This window comes from Pan troglodytes, chromosome 16 (assembly GCF_028858775.2).
Source record: "Pan troglodytes isolate AG18354 chromosome 16, NHGRI_mPanTro3-v2.0_pri, whole genome shotgun sequence".
Taxonomy (NCBI): Eukaryota; Metazoa; Chordata; class Mammalia; order Primates; family Hominidae; genus Pan; species Pan troglodytes.
Genome location: NC_072414.2, coordinates 46,256,318 through 46,275,818, shown reverse-complemented (window position 1 = coordinate 46,275,818; position 19,501 = coordinate 46,256,318). Strand labels below are relative to the sequence as shown.

At 35.1% G+C, this 19,501-nt stretch overlaps 1 protein-coding gene across 2 annotated transcripts in view; it reads right to left on the bottom strand.

Annotated features, from left to right (window-relative positions):
• Window positions 1-19,501, bottom strand: part of UNC13C (unc-13 homolog C) — a 787,554-nt gene that overhangs the window by 339,105 nt on the left and 428,948 nt on the right. The gene's annotated exons all lie outside the window — the stretch shown is intronic.

Here is a 19,501-nt window from a genome sequence, read left to right as displayed (position 1 = left end):
AGGCAGATCAGATTATTCTCTCAAGAAATTAGAAGTGTGTGTGTGTGTGCACAAGTGTGCACATGTGCTCGTGGTGATTTCTATTCACCATTGCTTTGGTTCACCTTGTATTTTCCCAGCTCAAACCCTGTATTCATGTTTTTCCTCATTAAGGATGTCTTTTCCCTACTCCTCTGGTGAACACTTACCTGTCTTTCAAAACCCACATAAAGATTCATCCCTGTGTGAAAGTGTCCTGGGAGTTTTTTGTTTGTTCCAAGCTCTAGTGCCTGCAGCAAGTAGGTATTCAAAATCGTTTGCATAATAAATAAGAGAAACATCACAGGTAGGAGTAATTATACTCTCTTTTTTATTTCTCATTAGATATTACAAACATACTTGTTTGAATTAGTGGCATAATTATTGTAGCAGAAATTAAACTATTTGTTTGAAGAAACAAGATCCACTTTGGATGTATGTTTGATATTTATTTGATATTTTAATAAGGAAATTATCTTCCCAAATCTGACTTTTATTTAAGTGGCGATATGTGTTCTTTCTAAAAAATTACCCGTCTATAGAACAAAGAGCTAAACATCAATAATCTCTAAAGTCATTGGTTGTAATGAGGAACAAAAGATCATATAACTGTAAAGGGACTGGAACAGTGTCTGTTGCTGTTGTTTGTGGTTTTCTTATTCTAGCTATAATATTCAAAGATCTGGGATTCACAGTATTAGTTACACATTTTTTGTATTTCACTTTCAAGGTCAATATGTATTAGACATGATGGAATAATAGAACTAGCTTAGAAAAAGATCTGTCTAGTTCAAATTCCATTTGAGCCACTCACTAGCAATACGACTTCGGGAAAGTTGCTCAGTTGCACTGAGCCTCTGCGCCCAATCGAGAAAACTGAAGTAATGATAATTACTTTTAAGGGGATTAAATATTACATACACACACACACACACACACACACACATATATACACACATATATATCACATAGAAATGTTCTAGGCACTTAGATTTTTAATTACAGGTAACTGCTTGTAACTAATTACATTATTCAAATGTATAAATATACTCCACCCTTAACAGCAAAGGACATGTCAACATAGATATATAAAATACAATACATTCTAATTTCCTAATTATAAAACCCAGGAGATTGATTAAATAATGTATATATACTGATACAATAAAATCATATTCAATTATTAAAAATTTAGGTTTAGCAATATCTTTTACAATGTGGAAATTTTTACATTGGATCACCGAGACAAAAAAAACTTATAATGTAGGGATTATAATGATTCTAATACTTAAATTTTATATTCTTTTGTATATATATTTATGTCTCTGTGTGTGTATATATATGATTGGATATATACATTGTTTTATGTGGATTTGTATATATACCCATATTGTTGAAGGTATGTATATAATTGATAGTGACAGGAGGCAGCCAGATGCCTAGGCAGATAGGGTTGTGTAGCAGGTGAAACCCCTCCTCAAAGCTGAATACAGTTTAAAGCCTGAAAGCCTAGCTGCAAGTTAAATCCTCGGACTGGATTCAGAACTTGTCTTCCTGTTTGATGTGCTATCCTCTGACTGATCCCCACCCTTCATCTATTTTACACATACCTGCCCTTTCCTAATTGGTTTTCTACGTTTTCATGTCCACCTTTGAGTGAGGTCTTCACTTTAACCTTTTTTGCATACTCACAAACCAGTCAGCATGCACACACCATTCTGTGCCTATAAAGACCCCAGATTCAGTCAGTAGAGGAGAGACGGCCTGACCTTGAGGGAGAGACAATGAGACTCCAGCAAAGATGACCTGAACTTCCTGTCCCCTCTCCGCTGAGAGCTGTTTTCATCACTCAATAGAATTCTCCGCCTTCACCATCCTTCAATTGTCCACATGACCTCATTCTTCTTGGACACCAGACAAGAGCTTGGGACCCACTGAGTACAGGTAGGAAGAAAAGGCTGTCACACTGGCCCTTTGCACTTGTCAGCAGAGGGCAGCCACCCCACATGATGAGGCAAGGGGCCAACTGAGCTGCTAACACACCACCATCCATGGACAACAAAAGTAAAGAAGCACTGTAACACCCCCTCTGGGGTTTTGGGGTCGTGGGCACCCTTATCTGGGCAGTGCCATGTTCCCCTTGAAGTGACACACCTGGTCTGGCCACAGGTCCCACATGGGGCTTACTCCTATATTGGCACTCAGAGCAGCTGGCTATATCCCACGCCCACTTGCTCACTCCTGCAAGAGGTTGAGCGCAGTGGGACAAGTAGAGAGGGCGCCCCTTCTACAAGTCTGGCGAAGGGGCTGAGAAATATCCCACATCATAATTACACATATATACATATTGAATTGATGATATATATGTATGTGTATATGTATGTATACATGTGTTCATATATTTATGATTCTGTATATATAACTACATACATGATCAGAACTAGAGATAGCAAAATTTTTTACAGTAGTTACCTAAAAATCACTCATATTATGGAGATGTAGTTCAGAATGTTGGTTAAGAATAAGGGCTCAAGCAACATTATTCATAATACCTAAAAGTAGAATCTATTCAAACCTCTACCAACTGGAGAATAGACAAAATGTAGTGTACACATACAATGGAATAGTATTCATTATTAAAAAGAAACCACCTACTGAGACATACCCCACATGAATGAAACTCAAAAACATTAGGCTACATGAACAAATCCAGATGCACACTTAAAATGAATAAATTGTATCATATGTATATTATACTATAGTAAAACTTAACAAGAAAAAAATGAAAATGAGAGCTCACTTTTGGTTCCACCACTTGTTGACTATTGTACTACTTAATCTCTTTGCCTTGGTTTTGTCTTCTGTTTAGTGGTGATAATAATAATGATACCTACCTCATAATACTGTTGTAAGAATTAAATGGATTAATGTGTACATGTGTATCACTTAGTATAGCACTTTGGAGTGTATGGATACATAGGCAATACTTGTAAGTATCTCTGGAATGAATGCATGCATTCTTTTCAACTTCGTATTTGACTGAGAGTTGGTGGTTTTAATTTCTCCCACTGTTGCATTCTGTAAATTACCAGAAAACTATAACAGCAGTTAAGGAATAGAAGAGCTGAAAGGCAAATGACCAGCACACCACATGCCAAACCCATAAAGAAAATGCCATGAAAAGATACATACAACTACATATTTAGCTTTAAGTATATCTTTGGTTCTCTCTCTCAGTCCTTTCAGTATTTCTTTGTCCTTCTCTGAAAGATCTTAGCATTTGTGTCTTGATAATAAATCTTAAACATAAAGCATTTTTCTGGAGTGTATGATCCAACTTTCTTATTTCAGAAAAGGAAACCTCTGTATAAAGACTAATAAACATTTTGCACTAGTAACAATGAGTGAATTGGAAAGAAAATTGTGGATATAAAAGTTTTGGAAAAATAATAGCACTTTATAAACTATTATAATTGTTTTTAATGCTTATATAGTCAGTCTGTATAAGTATATGGATAGTTTAAAGACTTAAAAATATTGAGTGTTGGCCGGGCATGGTGGCTTATTCCTGTAATCCCAGCACTTTGGGAGGCTGAGGCAGGCGGATCACTTGAGGTCAGGAGTTTGAGAACAGCCTGGCCAACATGGCAAATCCTCGTCTCTACTAAACATACAAAAATTTCCCGAGCATCATGACACATGCCTGTAATCTCAGTTACTCAGGAGCCTGAGGCAGGAAAATCCCTTGAGCCTGGGAGGCAGAGGTTCCCATGAGCAGAGATTGCACCATTGTGCTCCAGCCTGGGCGACAGAGTGAGACTCTGTCACAATTTTTTTAAAAAGTATATATATATATATATATATATACACACACACACACATATATGTTTATATATATGCATGTATACATATGTTTATATATGTATATGTATGTATATACATACATATATGTTTATATATGTATACTTGTATGTATACATATATATGGAGAGAGAGCAAGAGAGAGAGAGAGAGACAATGTGTTTTTCAGAAATATGGAACTCTCCTCTACCAATTCCCATCTCCAATGAGCACAATTCTTATTGTGATAGCTGTATCCAGTTCATTACTTGACTCACTGAATGTTATTGTCAATATTTTAATAGAAAGTTATTATTTAGTATTAGTATTTGCCTTTAAAAAGTTTGATATATTGTTATCAAAGTAGATACATGTATCTACTTTGAATTGTGACAAATATGGGATCGTATTGTACTTATCATTTACCCCTTTAACTTAACACATTGGGTACATCCTGACACATCATACTTTTTAATAAGTATATTGTATTTCATCATATTACTGTGTCCTAATTTATTTAACTATTCCCCTATGTACAGTAGATAGACATTTAAGTAGTTTCCATTTATCTACTGTTGGAAGCAATACTACACAGAACCACAGAACCCCTTGTATATGTATATGTTTATAAACTTGTGAAAATATGTTAGTCAAATTATTAAAAGTTGCTTTGCTAGATTTAAAGGTGTGCATATTATATGCATATCTGTATACATGCACATTACTAAAATGTTATCCAGAAACACGTATGTGCTTACCCTTCTATCTGCTTCTCTGTACTCTCATTAACACTAAGAATTTTTACTGTTTAATATTTGCTGATGAGATCATTGAAAACCTATCTTTTTATATTATATTGACTTTTAGGGAGCACATCCATCCTACAGTAAACAAAATACAGGCATAAATATTCATGCGATACTTTTCTATTTCCTTATCAGCCTATCTGAACAGAAAAAAATTCTAAAGAAAAGCTTCACATTCCCACATCTAAAAGACCTCTAAGGAGATAATAAATATTTCTTGCCAGAGAAAAAGAGTTAAACAAAATCAATAGCCAGAGTTTATTTTTGGCAAGAAAACAGGATCAGTCAGCATTCATTTCTGTAGACACCTGGCATCCTTTCTCCTAGCTATTCCCTCACCTTCCTTGCTAGAAAAGAAGAGCTGCCATCTTTCAAGAAACTTTGAGGCAATGACGGAAATGCCAGTAGCAAGTTGTGGTTCCATCAGCTTCCCAAACAGACTTTATCTGAACACCAAACTTGAATCGGGAGGGGCAATCACAAAAGTAAACACTGTCAACTAACATCCCTCTCATCCCAAACATGAGCAATACAACAGCACAGTACAGGCTTATACAAAGAAGACTGTACTAATCACCAAGGAACTGCTGGAGAAATGTTAGGAAATCTCACATTCCAATTAACTTTTCCACTTAAGTCTAAGCTTCAACCAATTATCTCAAACGGAGCAAATGTTCTTAAGAATTCACAAATAGTAATGTTGGTTATACCTCAGTCCTCTCTGGGCTCTTTTGCTAGACGTGAAAAATGCAAAGAGATGGAATTTTTGAAAATGCCAAGTCACTGCACAAATACCACAAAACACTTGGCAACACCTGTCATATTTTGGCACTGGTACTCATCTGTCTGCAGCATTGCCCTTTATCATTAAAATTCAAACTTAAGTGCCATAAGAACTAAAGTTGAATAAATATGTTTATGAACAGCTGAATGAAAAATTTACCAGACACCTGTTTGAATGTATTTAATATTTCCAAAAGTTTGTGTAATAAAACATAAAACAACCCAATTTGATCAAACATAAGCATAGCTTATGTTTTTAAAAGTATAACAAATACTGTGCTCTCGATGATAAAGAGGTAAGACTGGTGATTCACATAGAAATCATTCTAATGAAAGCGATTACTTTAGGTTGAACCATATAATATTTCCATGTTTATAGGTCAAAAGGGTCAAATGTCAAGAATTTCACATGGCTCGATTGTGTAATGACCAGTTCTGCATGATGAAGAAGGATGTGTCCTAACTGAAAATCCAGTATGTACTTTGCAAGTATAAGAAAGACTATTATATTAAAAAAATAACTAGTGCATTCACAAAACCTAGTCTGATTATTAATCAAGATACTGAAGAGATCAGTGTCGGGGAGATGGAGAGAAGAACGGCATTGTACAGCTTAACGACAAAGCTGAGGAAGCCCTGGGATCATCAAGATATACTAAATTTGATTCATTTGAGAACAGCATTGATCCTAGAGAGGATCATTTAGACATTAGTGAATGCTTTTCCAGAAATTCAGCCATTCCTCAGGGAACTTCCCAATTCCTCTCTCGCCAGATAGGGGATTAATTTTGTCTACTCAAAGAAATCTAAAGCTTTCAAGCTCACATGAGAATATTAACCTGACATGTGACTCTAAAGTAGGGAGCAGTAAAGAAACTTCTGGCTGTTAAGAATTTTCTTGGAGTTCTAAAATCGCAAGATCCATACTCATAAGGAGTGGTTGATAAAGAAAAAGGGTAAGATTTCTAAAAAGTGGTGAAAAGAGAGTTGGGTGCCAATATTTAAAAAGGCACAGCAAAAGCTAGGCAAAATAGTCAGAGGTCTCAGGTCAGGATGGAGTGGCCAAAGATGGTAAGGAAAGTTAGGTCGGTAGAGAGCATTGACATAAGAGTTATTTTTGAGTTGCATGCCACGCTGATCACTTTTCCATAAACAGAAAGTTATCTAAGGGGATTGTTTCTCTCTGATTGTGCACCGGCTACTACTTGTACTTAAAGGACTCTAACTGTAGAGTAGACTCCAAAATCTGAGATCGCCTAGAGTGCCAGTTCATAAATTTATCAGCTACTTAATTTCCCCCAACTGTATCATTTTTTTTCTACAACATTACTCTCATATTACGAAATAGATTGGGTTCAAATCATTTGGTTTCATCTCAATCCTTGTGATTGAACATGCAGTTGAAAAATACAACTGAATTATTTGTTTTAATTCGTCCTTGGAACAAAGCAAGGAACAAATAATTGCTTCAAATTAAATATTTATTAAAGCATGTCTTAAACCATTTTAAATATGGCCCTTGTAGCAGCAATATTAAAAAGATAAAGTTAATGTCTCCTTTTTGATGAAATTTCCCAGCACATATACTTAATTATCTGCCAATCAGTAGAGTTCTATAAAGTAATAAACCTATGAATGCCAGAGGGCGCCTTAGGCATCATCTTGCAGTGAAAAGTCATGCCAAATGTTCCCCCAGAGTTAGTGGTAGGTTTCCATCTTGTTCTTTCTTAACCTTATATGTTGTTCTGTAAGGACAGGGTGAAAAAAGATGATATGGATCTAATCATAATAAAAGCTCAAGAGGTTACTTCCTACTTCTTATTTTAGTGCTTTAACTAAGTCAAAAGAAGTGCTATCCATTTTATTGTCCCTCCCAGTCCAATTCTAGTCAAAATCAGCTTCAAAGTTTATTGGGTAGAAACATAACTGAAAGAAAATAACAAACATATAATGAAGACTAAAGGCATTCTTAACATTTCATCAGGCAGGAAAACATTGTGGAGATGCTGATAAAAATGTCAACATCTGAGTTCATATCATAATGTTCGAGTATCGTGCACAGAAAAGAAAGGAATGTCTTTGGAATTATTTGGAAGAAAATGTCATTGAAAACAAAGGAGAAATAAGAGTGAAGCAATAGTGCGAATACATTTTTTAAATTAACAGTAAAAGTTTATAGAAGATGCTTTCATTGGTAAAAAAATCAATTATAGAAATTATCTTTTGAAAATAATTATTAAACATATTTTTATGCTTACTTTATACCCAAAATTATTTTAGGAGGTTGTCCTTAAGTAGCTCAAAACTTAGGTGAGGAAAATTATAGTAACATATATAAAGTACATAAAAATTTGGAAGGACCGTATCAAAAATGGTCTCAAATGTCGTAAGACTAATGGGGAAAAATGTTAAAGGCAAGTAGTAGATATGCCTGAGATAGCACATTCTTTTAATTTTGAGTAATGATTTTTTATATAGAACTCAATGAGTAAGGTATAAAAAATTCACAACAGTATTACATCCTAATTAGCCCATTAAGGAACTTGGAGTTCTGGCTATACTATCTACAATTTCACAAAAGTCTGAGACATTTTTCTCAGCCATAAATGTAAGGATGTAAATGCACATGATACTGTATTTTAGATTTTAGATGTGTTGAACACTATAAACCATTAATGCCAGACCACAAAGGATGGTGGTGGTCAGGGTCACTGATATTACTGTGTGGTCATAATCATCATAGTAGAAGCAGCAATTTTATATCATCTTGAATTTGTGGGGTGTGAGTAATTAGTGGAATACTGACTCTGCTAACACAGTGAATGAATTATTTTTTGTCAGAGTTTTTTTTTCAACTGTTTATTGGGGTATAACTAAAATACAATTAACTGCATACATTTGAAATGTACAATAGTTTTAGGTCTTGGCATATGCATTCACCTATATAATCATCACCATGATTAACATAATTAAAGTTGTATTTCAAAAGTTTCTCCAAAAGTTCCTTTGAGATTCTTTGTAATCAGTTCCTCTCATCCTTTCCTTTCCTTACTCCCCAGGAAAACACTGATCTGATTTCTTACACTGGAAATTAGTCTGCATTTTGCATTTTCTATAATTTTATGTAGATGAAATTATACTGTAAGAATTCCTGTCTGAATTCTGTCACTTACCATAATTATTTTGAGACTTACCCAAGATATTGTGTATACCTACAGCTCATTCCTTTTCACTATTAACTAGTATTTCAGTCTCTGGATTTACCACAACTTATATCTATTCACCTATTGATATCTATTCACCTACTGATGAAGACTTGGGGTTGTTTTCAGTTTTAAGTTATTACAAAACAGTAGCTATGAATATCTGTATACAAGTCTTTGTATGGACACATATTTTCTTTTCAATAAATGAATGAATTCTTTTCCCAAGTGGTTTACCATTTTATATTCCCACCAACAACAGAATTCCAGTTCTACCAGAATTCTCACCAACACTTAGTGACAACAGGATAAAGGTATAGAGGAGACAACTAGAAGCGTATTATTATAACTTTCTCATATTGTATGTGAAGTAGTATTAATATTATATTACTGGTAGGCTGTTATAACTTAAAGGTATATACATAATAAACTCTAAAGCAATAACTAGAATAACAAAATAATGAGATATAAATAACCCAACAAACTATATCATATACAATTATAAAAAATATTCAAGTGGTTCAAAAAAGGGCAGAAAAAAATAATACTAGGGGACAAAGAACATACTATTATACTAAGTATGATGTGATTTTCACATAGTTTTAATTTGAATTTCCCTAATAACTAATGCTATTGAGCATATTTTCATGTGTTTATTTGCTATCAACACAAATCTCCTGTGAGTACTTTAAAATGATAGATAATTCTGTTCTTGTTGGGCAAAGTGTTCTAAGTAGCATACCTACGAGTAGTATAACTATTTGTGTCTTTATTTAAAGTGTATTTCTTACAGGCAGGATATGCTTGCATGTTGCTTTTTTATTCAATCTGACAATCTCTGCCTTTTATTCGGGGCATTTAGATGTTTTTTATGCAATGCGATCATTGGCATATTTAAGTTTTAGTCTATCATCTTGCTATTTGCTTTCTGTTTTCCCCCATTTGTTTATTTTACCCCCTTTATAGGATTTATCATTTTTGATATTAAAATTTGTCTACTTTGGCCGCGCGTGGTGGCTCACACCTATAATCCCAGCACTTTGGGAGGCCGAGGCAGGCGGATCACAAGGTCAGGAGATTGAGACCATCCTGGCTAACATGGTGAAACCCTGTCTCTACTAAAAATATAAAAATTAGCTGGGCGTGGTGGCAGGCACCTGTAGTCCCAGCTACTCGGGAGGCTGAGGCAGGAGAATGGCATGAACCCAGGAAGCGGAGCTTGCATTGAGCCGAGATCGCGCCACTGCACCCCAGCCTGGGCGACAGAGCGAGACTCCGTCTCAAAAAAAAAAAAAAAAAAAAAAAAGTCTACTTTATTGGCTTTTTAACCATAACATTTTTTGTTTTCTCTTTTTAGTGGTTGCTTTAGAGTTTATAGTACACACCTTTAAGTGGATATTTATGTGATAATAGAAGATACAGGCATGAGTTGTGTTTCTTCCATTTTGCTTGTTGGGATGGATTATTTAGCACAAATCTATTGGTCTCCCAAAGGTTTCTCATTTGTAAAATGATAACAACAATCATAATGACAATGATTAGTTGTGAAGTATTATACATATGATAGGATTTGAGATACAGTAAATGACCACACAAATATCCATGCCTATAATTATAATGATATTTGCAATGATTTGGGTTTTGTTTTAGATATTTCTTCCTTGCCATTAATATTTCTTCAACACATTGCTTACCTATTTAAAACTTCTTTTGCCCAGCTTTCAAATATTACATTGCTTTAAACATCTTTTATTTGGAGTCAAATATCTATCCTATTGTCAAGTCAAGTTGGCAGCACCAGGCAGAACTGACCACTTCTCCCCTACCTCCCTAGGACTGGCTCCCCCTATTGACGATGTTAGCCTCAGCATCATCTCCACTCCAATTGTAATGAAAGCTCTGGGGCAAAAATGAAAGCTCTGGGGCAAAAAAAATCATGTGTCTTACATATTTACCTCAGTGTCTGTAACACTGTGGAGAGTACCTCACACTTAAATACATGTTCAACGAATTATTTATCTACAGAGTGTTGGGGCGGATACTAACCAAAAAAATGCTCAGAAAGCTGAATTTTACACTATATGGATCTGAGTCAACAGGGATCTGCAGACTCCCAGTTTGGCCAGGGACAGTACTAGCGTGTCGATCTTTTTCTGCTTTCAAAATAGGTGGTCTACACAAGGGGTACATCCAAGAAGTGAGGGAATGAACCAAGTAGAGATAGATTGCCATTTTAGTTTTCGGATCTTGAAAATGCTGCTAGATCAGTTGGTTGTAGTGTAATACTACACTCAGGGGAAACTGCTTCAACCCACAAATGAGTGACTAGCACGCCCCATTAAGACTTCCCTGGTCTCCATTCCACACATGAAACATACAAGTGATAGTTTTAAGATGTTCCAATCATTGATAGACCAATAACCCAGGACTTGTGTGGTGCTTTGTAAAGATGAACTGAGCTAATTATTGAAAAACCCAAAGAGGTTTCCAGCAGCAAACTGAGTGCTAGAGTTGGGAAACACATGGCCAAGGCTATTATATACCATGGGGAAGTGAGAAACAAGAAAATCTATTGAGTAGTGATCAAGAATCAGATCAGTGTGCAGAGAAGCGAGGAAGGGGAAAAGCGGGGAAAGGAGGGAGATAGGGACACAGTGAAAGGAGTGTGTGTGCAAATGGAAAGATGGAAAAACAGATATAGGTGAATAAACTCTCAGAGAAGAAGAGAGGAATAAACAAGCATAATCATTTCTGCCCTTGGGACAATTTGTTGGTCTTTTCCTGGTTTCTGCAAGGACTTTCTGTTCTCATATATTAAAATTTGTCCTCACCTAATCCGTTTTCCATGTACTAGTTTAATTGTAGAGGGTTCTCTTTCCTCTGACTGAGACAGATTCCTGCAGAACAGTCCGTTTTACCCCCAAAGATTGCTGTTTGTACCCTCAACTGCTCCCTAAAGATTTGGGAGATTTTATTTAAGTTCTGTTTGGTTCTTAATTTAAAACTAAGTCAAGTTCATAGCACCTTGCACGCCTGCCTATGGAATATTACAGTGATAGCTCTAAAGATGCATCTTGATTTGATATTTTCTAGTTTACTGACTGTGAATTAATTTTCTTTGGTGACCCTAAGTTCATATTTTATGACATTCAATTTAGATCTCTCCATAACTCCTTCCGCTATTTATTATAAAACCCTTAGATTCTAGTGAGAAGCAGTGATAATGTAAATTCTGTTCTGTTGGCTTCGCTGTATGTGGATAGGTAATGGCTCAATCTCATTTAGCAAGCGAACAGTAGAATTGGTTATTATTATTTTCCTGCTGCTAGACATAATCACAATGTAGGCAATGACTAGAAAAAAAAAGAGAAATAAATAAATAAATAAATTCTAATCCCATAAAGTGTGACTAAACTCCTTGCTTTAGAAACTGTGGAACCATATTCTGTGACAAATGACTTGCTGATGTTGGTACCATCACTGTAAAATGGCTCAGACAACTGAGGAAATACTCCCTTCCCACATAGCCTAGGAAAAGACTGTTGGTAATCTAGGCAATAAATCAGATGCATGATTATGTTCAGGCTGTCATTTAAAAATATTAGTCTGCATGCTATCAAAATATTTTAAATATGGTATTAAATAAATTATCTTTTATAGAGCTTAGTTTATGCTTAACTCATACTCAGACCCGGCTGAGCAGCACATGGCATGGTGGAGACCCACGGGCCTGAGGCACTCTGCGCACCACATCTGGGTAGCTAGGAATTTAACGTGGCTGCCATATACTTCAAAAGGTCCAAAACAATCATGCTTCTAAACTACAGCATTATGAGTTTAGTGTTACTGTCTGTCAAGATGGGGAATAACTTTTAGCACATTTCCCATGGCGAAATTGAGATTCAAAGAGGTTAAGGATTGGTCAAGAAACATGTTAGACCCAGAATAGTACTGGTGTTCAGGTTTATAATCTTGTTGGCCAGAGAGCTTTTTGTATAACGTGGAATCACTCTTTAAGTCAATACTTTCCATGGTACTTAACTACAGTGCTTTACATATAACGGTCACTCAGGAAATTAGGTGGAATTAAATGGATACTCCAAGAAGTAAGTGGAGCTGATTGTCCAGTCGGTTACATACGTAGAATACTTAACTACCATTCCCATGCCTATTCAATGCTACTATAAATGAGGACAAATTTGCACTCCTATCACAGGCATTTTGTTGACTAGACTTTCATTAACCTAATTCTTTACTCCAATGGTTAATATCTATTAAAAACAGATTAAGTAACACATATCTACTATCAGCTTTATGACCTACCTCAACTCTTGCAGGGAGTCAGCATGAAATTTGTTTTTATTTCAGAAGTTTGCAAAAAGGAGGCACCAAGGCCTCAACTATAGAGTCCTCAGGGAACAGCATCAACATATGAACAAAATGTCATCTCCTAACTCTCAAATTTCTTATTCAAACTGGCAGACCATACTGGCATTTTCTCTCTATAACTCACTGAGAGAGACTTACTTGTTTTCCTCCTGAGGGAATGGTTTATGATAAGCATAAGACATTTCATTAACAGTAGCAAAGGAAAGTGAAATTGAAGGTCATAATTAATTATGAAATGATCAACTATACAATTTAGGATCAAAGAGCAAAGATAACCAGCACCTTAGATTTATATGATACTTTATCATTTTCAAAGTGCTTTCATATGTGTTATCTTAATTAATCTTCACGTGATATTTTAGGAATTAAACATTTGTTTACAACCCCTTGTAACTCAGATTTCTGTAAGGGCTTAATTGGTTATGCCTCTGTTCTCTCCAAATGCTGTCCAGAGTGCCCCATTCTGAAATCACACAACATCTGTAGTATTTTAAAGATTATAAATTCAAACTCTTTGTTTTAAAGTAAGATAAATAAAATTAAAATTGAAATTATTTAGCACTAAAATCTCTAGAGGGCATTAAAGTGCAATTAATGAGGGGATAATTAAGGCCAAATCCCAAAGTTGAAAAATTATTTCAACTACCTTTTCATTTTACCAGTTTTGTGATTGCTTGCCTTGATTAGGTCTGCAGCAATTTTTCAAGTGAAGAGTTTGGATGTAGGGGAAAAAAAAATCACACTTCCCAATTTCTGCTTGTATCTTATTTGTGGCTTCACAACAGGGCACTACTTTGTAGTGTCGAATGTACTACAACCCATCTGAGCTTTGATTTTCTCATCAGTGAAGTGAGCAAGTTGGACAAAACTATCTCTCAGATCCATTTCCCAGTCTCAGTTCTCTGATTCTTATTTTAGTAGAATTTTTTTTTTCTTTTTACAGCAACCTATTCATTGGTTCTCCCTTGGCCTCACTATTCAAGTTGGAACTTTTTTGGCATGGGACTATTACTGTCATATTTAGTGTAAAGACCTGAAGCTCAGCACAAAGATATAATCATGTTATTAATGCTAATAATAATACAGCTATCATTTTTAACACTTAACAAGTTCTATGAAATTCATATATAGTATCTACCTCAAAAAACATAACAATTCTGTGAGGTATGTGTTATTATCCCTATTTTTCATATTAGACAAGCTAAAGCTCAGAAGTTAAAGTCACACTATTAATAAAACATCTTATTTTCAGAATGTCAGTATATATTTTTTCCACCCCAGTTCACAGGGCAGAACTGTCAGGGGAGGGGAAGGTATGGATGAGTTCATCTGTGACGTGTATACATTTTTCAAAGTCTGAACATAAATTCACTGTGAACTCTTTCTGCAAAAGAGAACCATTTATAAAGAAAAGGTAACTTTGCAATTCTCATGCCATTTTTATGATAAATGAAAACATGCACTGGTAGCTTCAAAATAGTATTTCTGGAGCCAGTGATATAGAACCTGTATAATAAGAATAAAATCTCAGAATTCAGGAAACTGATGACAGAAAGAACTAATGTTAAAAAAGTTGGCATTTAAAAAGGAGACAAATAGAAAAGAATTACAAGTGTAACTTCACTTAAAGTTAATAAATATTTTATCAGTAAAGTGGAAAATATTTTGAAAAATTATGTACTTATATATAGTTCATGCATGGCCAGGTACAGTGTTAAATTTGAATTTCTTCTTTGAAATGATGTTGTTTAAAAAATACATATATTGTTACTGCCAGTACAGATACAGCCTCCTATCAAAAGGAAACCAGGCACACAACATGGAAAATTATATGAAAACTGCCAATAATAATACAGATAATTCATAGTTTAATGGTCCATTCCGGTGTGTACTTCTGTGTACTTTCCCCATGAACTATGATGCATTTTAGCCAGTCTGGTGGGAACAAGCACTAGCCCTGGTCTGGATGAGCACTGCGAACTGTCACATCAAGTACTTGGGTGGTCCTAGGTAGTTTTATCACATGCATCATTATTTGGCTGCACTTATCATTACTCAGTTGATTTCTCAAGGAGGACCCTTTGAAGGATTAAAATAATACAATAAATATTTCTATTTTATTTTACTGATTACAACTGGATCAATATTTCTAGAAATTTTATTCTCTTTGACATGCCCTATGTTGGCTCTCATACTGTTTTATTTTGTTTTTTGCTTATCAATCAAATTCAGGTTTCCAGACTTTGTATTCTAGTCAAGAGGGATTAACAGGGACCAGAGATACCCTCCCACATAAAAAAATCAAGCAGTGAGCAAAATATATCAAAGAGTGGTTTTCAATATAATGGAGATATGTCAGTGATGAACAGTGATACCTGAGAGAGAGAAAAAGAAAGAAAGAAAGAAAGTGAGCCCTATGATTACTTCAGCTTATTGCCTTGAGGGAGTTTTCCAATCACTGTGCAAAGAATAGAAACCAAGGTAGATAGTTTGCTGCACGTTGTGCACATGTACTCTAAAACTTAAAGTATAATAAAAATAAAATAAAATAAAATAAAAAATTAAAAAAAAAAAAAGAAACCAAGGTAGAGTCCATTAGACTCTTTGAGTTGAAAGACAGAATTGAAAGTTGGGGAAGACCAAGGCAGCTAGAGGTCACAGGGCATAATATCAAAAATAAAAGAGCTGAACAGAAGGAAGATTTCAACCATCTGCACAGGGGTCCCCTTGAGAAATGAGTTGAGTAATGATAAGTGCATGCACATAAAGAAACTGCCCAAGGCCAGATTAAGATTTAAAAGTTTGATGCAATTGTGCCCAACACACAGCCAGTTCTAGAAATCATACTAATTTCTACCGGGCAGAAGACAAAACCTCCTAATTCATGAGTTAGTAGGAAGAGTATGCTGAAGAGTCTTGCCTTCATTATATGGGGAATAATTAGCCTGAAATTGAGCACTATTTCGTTCCCCTTTAACACATTTGAAAAGCAAGATCCAAAGCACAAAAATATTTCCATGTAACTTAAGTATGTCCAGAACTAAGCTCAATAATACCTGTAGGATGCTACAATATCCAGCAAGCAACAAAGTAACATTTGCAATGTCTGCAATTCAAGCTAAAATTACCAGGCAAGCAAAGTAGCAGAAAAATGTAATGCATAATGAGGAGAAAAATCCATCAATCAAAAGTGACCAAGATTGGACATAGATGTTAGAATTGGTAGGGAAGGACATCAAAACAGTTATAAATATTGCATGTTTTCAAAAATTTAAGTTGAGGCATAGAAGATGCAAAGACCCAGTTAGGATTTCCTAGGATGGAAAAGAAAATGCCTAATATGAAAAATACAGTGGCTTATATTTTAGCAGGTTAGACATTACAGAAGCAAAGCTTAGTGAATTTAAACACACACAATGGAAGTAATCCAAAGTGAAATACAGAAGAAAAAAATAAGAAAAAAAAGAAATTAAGAAAAGTTGCGGGGTGGGGCGCAAGTGGAGGGAGAGCATTAGGACAAATACCTAATGCATGCTGGGCTTAAAACCTAGATGATGGGTTGATAGGTGCAGCAAACCACCATGGAACATGTATACCTATGTAACAAACCTGCACTTTCTGCACATGTATCCCAGAACTTAAAGTAAAATTTAAAAAGAAAGAAAGAAAGAAAAGTCCTCAGAGTGTCAAGGAGCTATGAGGCAACTTCAGGAGGCCTAATATGTATTCAAGTAGAGCCTCCAAACAGACAGCAGAATGAATATTTAAAGAAATAATGACCAAATGTTTCCAAATTTGAAAGAAAACTGTAGACCCACAGTCCCAAACAGCTAAACAAACCCTAAACACTAGAAAAAGGAAGAATATTACACCATGTGAAATCATAAACCAATTGTACAAATGAGTTGAAAAAATATTTTAAAAGCAGTTGGAGGAGTAGGGGAGATATACTATACACAGAGAAGCAAAAATGTGGACAACTGCAGATTTGTTATTGAAAAAGCAAAAAAAATTTAAAATGACATTCAGAATCATATGATCATCTCAATAGATACAGAAATAGAATGTAACAAAATGCAACATCTATTTCTGGTCAAAACTCTCAGTTCACTGAGAATAGAAAAATCACTTTTTAACTGGATAAATGGCATCTACAATAAAGCTACAGCTAATACCATAGTTAATCAAGAAATGAAGTTTTCCACTTGAGATTGGGAATGAGACTAAGATGTCTGCTCTTACCTCTGATTTGGCATCATACTGGAAATCTTAGCCAGTGCTTTAAAGCAACCAAAATTCCATCAGGGTTTTTTTGTTTTGTTTTGTTTTGTAAAAAAAAGATGAATCAATTCCTAAATTAATATCGAATAATTGATAGGTTACAAAATAGCCAAAATAAATTTGAAAAAATAAGAAGGTTGGTAGACTAATTCTACCCAATTTTCAGACTTATTATAAAGCTACAATGATCAAGACTGTGTGTTATTAGAAAACAGATAAATAGATCAAAGAAACAGAACGACATGTTCAGATGCAGTGGCTCATGCCTGTAATCCCAGCACTTTGGGAGTCTGAGGCAGAGAGATCACTTAAGGTCAGGAGTTTGAGACCAGCCTGGCCAATATGGTGAAACCCTGTCTCTACTAAAAATACAAAAAATTAGCTGGGCATGGTGGTGCATGCCTGTAATTCCAATTACTCGAGAGGCTGAGGCACAAGAAACGTTTGAACCCGGGAGGTGGAGGTTGCAGTGAGCCAAGATTGTGCCACTGCACTCCAGCTGGGGCAAAAGAGCGAGACTCTGTCTCAAAACAACAACAACCACCATCACCACCACCACCAGAATGACGTTCAGAAATACAGACACATATATATGGAGAGCTGAATTTTATCAAAGATGTAAAAGCAATTTAGTAGAGAAAAATAGTGCTTTCAAATGTGGCACAGAAACAAGTATATGTCCATATGCAAAAAAATGAACTTAAGTCTATCACTTATACCATACTCAAAAATCACCTCAAAATGTATCATAAGCCTAAATGTAAAACCCAAAACCATAAAAGCTATACAAATACAAAATACAAAAGCAATACCAAATGGACAAAATATTTGAACAGACACTTAACCAAAGCAGATACATAGCACATAAGCAAATGAAAACATTCTCAAAATTATTAGTCCTTAGAGAAATGCAAAATACAACCACTATAACACTATATATGGATCAGAATGGCTAAAATGTCAAAAACTGGCCTTACCAAGTACAGATACTCCTCAGCTTACAATAGGGTTACATCATGATAAACCCACTGTAAGACAAAACTATCAAAAGTTGAAAATGCACTAAACATGGGCAACACAGCAGATGGTCCCCAGCTTATGTTGGTTCAATTTAGGATTTATAAACTTTATGATGGTGCAAAAGTGACAGGCATTTAATAGAAACCATACCCCAATTATAGATCCTAAGAAACGCCTCAGCTTACAATGGGATTACATCGTGATGAATATATCTTAGAGTAAAAAATCATTACGTCAAACTATCATAAGTCGAGGACCATTTGTATTGGAAGGATATGTTTGATCTAGAACTCTCAGACATTTGTAGTGGAAGGATAAAATGGTACACTCATCTGGAAAAAATATCTCAAATATTAAACATATTCCGAATATGTGATCCAGCTATTCATTCCACTTCTAGGTATTTAGTCAAGAGAAATAAAAACATATGTCCACACAAATATTTACATACAAATGTCAGTTTTAGTATGAGTCATTCATTTAACATATGGATCATTTTGTTGTCATTAACCAAAAACTGGAAACAAACCAAAATATCCATCAAGAGGTGAATGGTAAAATAAACTGTGATATATTAATAAAATGGAATGCTAACAAGCAATAAAAATAAGCTATTGACATACCCTACAATTTGGATGGATCTCAAAATAATTATGTTGAATGAATAGAACCACACAAAGCATTACATGCCATATTGTTCTAGTTATAGGAAATTCTAGAAAATGCAAAATGAAAAGTATCCTATAGCATCAGAAAGCAAACCAGAGACTGCCTTTGCACACGGGAAGTCAGAAGGGATGACTTTCCATGAGGCATAAAGAATATTTTGGGGCACTGATGGATATGTTCATTATCTTGTCTGTAGTGACAGGAGGTACACATATGTCAAAACTTAACAAAATGTACACTTTAAATGTGTAGATTTTATGTAATGTCAATTACACCTCAATAAAACTGTTTCTAAGGTTTCAGATATCCAGCTTCCTGAAAAACTGGAAGCTCTAGCTACATCTTGTCTACATGATCGTATGGCAACGGAAGCCATTTCTTTTCTGGGAATCACCTGTTTTCCAGTTTTCCATAGTCTTCATCCCTCCCCTTTGTTGTTCCTTTCCTGCTTTATTCATTTATGTGACTCCAACAGGAAATTTAATTTTAACT